The sequence below is a fragment of the Orbicella franksi genome, chromosome 4 (genome assembly GCF_964199315.1).
Source record: "Orbicella franksi chromosome 4, jaOrbFran1.1, whole genome shotgun sequence".
NCBI lineage: Eukaryota > Metazoa > Cnidaria > Anthozoa > Scleractinia > Merulinidae > Orbicella > Orbicella franksi.
This window is the reverse complement of record NC_138148.1, coordinates 14,340,280-14,345,586: the sequence shown is the minus strand read 5'-3', so window position 1 is coordinate 14,345,586 and position 5,307 is coordinate 14,340,280.

Here is a 5,307-nt window from a genome sequence, read left to right as displayed (position 1 = left end):
AGTACGTTTGGAGAGACAATCAAAACAAAATAAAATGAAAGATTGAAAACGAACGACACAATTTTCCTGTCCAGGCAGTGAATGAAGTTGGACCGTCAGAAGTGGTAGATTTCTTTGTCGTCAGCTCTTCGCTACGGTAACAGTCATATCCGCTCACTTAGGTCTGATTTGACAGGTACTCGTCAAATTACGTCATCGCGTCAAGAAAGTCACGCAATAAGTCACACAAAACACAGATCTTTTTTCAAACAACAGTCAACAAGAAAATTTAATGTTTTTTTCAGAATGTACATAGTGGGACGTTTGCTACGTTCCAAGTGACCGGCAACCGGCTTACGGTAACATCAAAAACGGAAAACTGTGCAAACGCAACAAGAGAAATTTGAGAAACTATGTACAAACACAAGGAGAAAATGAACTGCTTTCGACCATGACAGAAAATGCACTATTTACCGAATAAAAATTTGAGAAAACTATTTGACAAGGTTATCCTGTTTAGTAGCTGTTCCTTGTTGGAACCTTGAGTGAGGGTTTGCATTTCAATGGTTTCTACATCAAACAAGTGTCTACAAAATGCACCGTTGCAGACGCGCCAAACTGGGGTCAGGTGCCCACAATTTTACGACTTTCTTGAAAAATTCAACACCTTCTTTCCATGTCTCGTCAGTGTGATTTAGGTGGAGAGGCTGGCCATACGGTCGATCTTGTTTAAATACATAACATGTTTTGGACGTGATGAACATGAAAAACAAATCCAACAACACTTAACATCATGCGAGGTCCAGGATTTTATCTTCTACTACCTTTTGACATGACGTCTTTAGATAAATTGTACATTTTGTTGGCCTTCTCGATTTTGTCCAAGAATTTTTTTCATGATTGGCGTGTATTTGCCCAGCTGTCTGGGAATCCTGTAACTCCCTGCGTCAAACTAAATGAAAAGCTGAGTCTTAATTAAGTCGGAACGGATTGGTTACTGCTCGACAGGGTTACTACTTAGATTTGTGTTTTTCTTAGGTAGCAGGAGAGAAATAAAAACAGAATCACGCTAACTTCGTCTTGGATTAAAAATGTGGATCTCAGCAAAATGTAGTAAGGTCTAGTAACATCAGTTCGACGTAATCATCAACTCAAAATGAATTTCCTGGACAATCTACTGTTATAAAAACACAGTAATGGTTGGGCTATAATATCTCTACAGTAACAAATGATATTCACAAATGGTAGACAATGATAGGTTATCCTCACAGTAAGATGTAATGTATGCACGCTACAACCACATGTGTAACCCCACCGTAACAATTGGTATTCACAAATGGTAGAGACAATGGTGGTTATCCAAACAATTAATAATGCGACCGCCTAAACGGTTTTCTAGCATTCTGGGGAGAAAATTAAAGGGTTTCATTTTTAAAATGTAAGCAAATGTTTGCATCAGAACGAAAGAGGTTGATATAAAAATCAACAGTTATGGGGGGGGAGTTCCACTTTATATAAACAAATCTACAATATGCATGTTGTGGGAGTTGAATTCATATGAAGACACGATTGATTATCGCATGAGTGATATCCAAAGCTGAAACAGCTGTGAAATTAAATTTAAAAAATTCAGACTTGATCGGGATTCGAACCCATACCGGTGCAGTGCTCTACCTACTGAGCTATCAAGCCAACTGGGAGCAGCGTTTCTCGAAGGTCCCGAAAACTTTTCGCACCCGGCAAGCCGTAGCAAACTCTCAAACCTTATGATAACAGAGCTGTTTTATTCACATATTCTTAAGATGAACAGAGGCTCCTTTATAGAAGAAGTTTTATGCGTATACGCCTCTCTGTTGTTAGATACAGATTAACTAACTAGTGAGACAATCTCAGATAGTGCAGTGTCACGGTGCTATTGATAGCTCTGGTATCTTAGCAGTGTGTATGTTTTTAAGTTGTATTTTCATCCAAGGTCCAATTACAATTACTGTTTATCACGACAGCTTTTAAATTTTACTCTGGTGTTTTACGATGATTTTCGTTTATTTCAAATTCAATAATACGTTGAACAAACGTGACAACTAAGCTCTTTTGCGCCAACTTTGTAACTTGATACTTCTGTTTTCCTCGCAAAGGTATGTAACATGAAACCCTTGTTTTCTCCAAAACACACGGAAGATGTGCTTGTTTCTTGGGGATAAATGAAAGAAAGTTAAATATCTGACGAAGAAATGGAAGAGAAACGATTTTGTTTTTCTCCAAACGCAAATTTTCTTATTACCGAACAAGAACTAATTTAATTATCAGATAGTCACGGAATACCACTTTCTTTTTCTGTTGCCACCTTTGTTTTTAACAATAAAGCAATTCAAAATTAATACATAACAATATTGATTGATACAACTGAGGAGCGTTTCAACGAGAAGTATTGAAGGTAAATACCGCTACTTGGTCGTGATATTATCTTGCATCGGTGAACGGGTCTGGGGTCGGCTATTTTGCGAGTTGCTCGTTTGCGAGTTGCGAGTTACAAGTTACGAGTTGCGAGTTGCGAGTTATATTTTAACACAAACAAAATGAAGCGAGGCTTCAACTGAGAAGAGTTTAAAAAAAGTGAAACTTTTGAAGACACACTAATCGTAACGTACCGTCTGCAACAAGTCACTACAAAGGTTCGTTTAACAGATCGAATATGGTTTAGCGTTGTCTGTACTCTTATCGACTTACTTAATAAAAAAGTTAACGTCATATTGAACAGTTTACTGATATGACTCGCAAACTGACTAACTCGCAAACTCGCGAACTGATTAACTCGCAAACTCGCAACTCGCAACTCGCAACTCGCAACTCGCAACTCGCAACTCGCAACTCGCAAACTCGCAAACTCGCAAACTCGCAACTCGCATATTAGTCTATCTCAACGAAGTTCCTCAAAGACTGATTAAATTAATTTGCGCTTTCATTAGGTGCCACGGAGTCTGCAGCAATATTTGAGCACCTTCCTGGTTTCTTTTGTCGCAAATTTGCAATTTGCAGAATATTTAAGCCACTAACTCGGGAACTTTTTGGTCTCTCTTACAGACGTAATTAAGGCAAGAAATAAACAAGCCGCTAAGGAGAAGCTATACATTTCCCTTCTTTATTTAAACTTCGACAAACATACTATTGTAGTTTGAAAACAGCAGATGATATTTGTTGAACCGACCTGTGGGTAATTCTAAAAGATACGTTTCACTTTTGCACTAAAATGGGACAAGTGGCGCTGCCTGACATTACATGACATATAAAAAAAAACCTCGTGGAAACATAGTACATAACATTAACGATGCTAGAACGCATGCCTCTTACATGTTGGGTTCTACTCTAAGGAAGACCACTCAGCATTTGTGTGTGATCCCGTATGCAATGTATCCTCCACCTAACATATAGAAGACACGAACGCTAACTAATCTGCGCATGCGTTTAGAGCAAATAGCTGGTTTACACATGACGTCACTAAAATTCGAACCACAAAACTATTGATCTTCCTGAGGTTTTACTTAAATGATGTATAGGAGCAGCTGAAAACTAATATTCATACATATTTTCGCTCCGAATGGGTTCTTGGTTATGTGATACACTACGCTTGAATTTCTAAGCTTTTGCGTGACGCGGCATTTACATGACGGCCTAGAGAGCTGTCATGATGGTTAAAAAAGTGACTTATTTCGGGGAACTTTGCTATCTGAACAGTTTATATCTTAGAAAAAGTATTATTTTAATGTTTTTGAGTTCCTCCAGGGATAAATTCACGCTTTTGTAGCAAAACTCAGTGACAGATAAAATCTTAAAAATTGTTGTCACTGACTTAAAAATCTTAAGAATAGACGTTTCGGCTAAAATACTATAACCTTCTTCAGTGATGAAATGAATGTTAACGGCGTCTGAATGTAAATAAGATGTTTATAAGAATGTGAGGAACTCGCTAGGGATTAATTTAGCATTTTGTAAATGTCTGGAATATGCGCGTGGTCATTAATTGAGTTCGGTTCGCGAATGGAATGCCACGCTTCCAAGAACAATCTACGCGACCACAAGGGACAGCGGTCTATGACCTTGACATTATTAAAATCAAATACGTGGTTGTTTTTCATACAGTGTTGCGCCAAAAGAGAGTTCTTGTCACATGTGAGGACGGCTCTTTTATGTTCTTTTGTTCTGGATCTCAGTGCTCTGCATGTTTGACCGATGTAAAGTTTTTCACAGTTTTTACAATTGATTTTATACACCACACCAGTTGACAGGTCATGATCGAATTTGTCCTTCGGTTTCTTCAGGATCGAACCAACCGTTTTGACGGGTTTATGAGCAACATTTACGTCGAATTGTCCCAAAGTTCTTGCAATTTTTTCAGAGATTCCTTGAAAATATGGCAAAGTAACAAAGCCTCTGTGGCTTTGAGGCTGATTATTTTGGGGCTGATTTAAAGCTTTAGGTGGTTTGGTTCTTTGGCAGCTTTTTAAGAATTGGTCCGTGTAACCATTGGTTTTGAGTGCGTCCACCACGTGTTGTACTTCGGACTTTTTGTCTTCGTCAGTCGACGGAATATTCTTTGCTCTGTCAAGAAGGGTTCTGGCCACTGAGCGTTTGTGTTGCAAAGGGTGGTGAGAGTTGAAATGGAGATACTTGTTGGTATGGGTTGCTTTTCTGTAAACACTGGTTTTAATTGATCCATCAGTATTTCTAGTTGTCTTCGTGTCGAGGAATGCGATGGATCTATCACTCTCTTCTTCGACTGTGAATTTGATGTGCTGGTTGATCGAGTTAAGATGGGAGTGAAATTCAGTGAGATGCTCACGCGCGAGGCAAACGTGGCTATCGTCAACATATCTGTACCACCACTTAGGGGGGTGAGGTGCAGTACTTAACGTTCTCTCTTCGACGTGTTCCATCACCAAGTTTGCCAAGATGGCACTTACAGGTGAACCCATGGGACAGCCGAATATTTGTTTGTAGAAAACGCCACCAAAGACAAATTAGTTGTTGTCAAGCACGAATTCAAGCAACTTCATGATGTTGTCCACGGACATATTGGTTCTTTCGGGGATGGTGGAATCGGACTCAAGTCTGGTCTTAGTCACCTCGAGTGCCAGTGCCGTGGGGATAGATGTGAAAAGCGATACAACATCAAAAGACAGCATGATCTCATGCGGTTCGATTGTGCAATTAGAGATTTTTCTCACGAAGTCGTTGCTGTTCGGAACAGTGAATTGGTTGCGTTGTAACGGAGACAAAATAGAAGCTAGGTATTTGGAAGCCTGATAGGTGGGGCAGTTGATGGAACTGGTG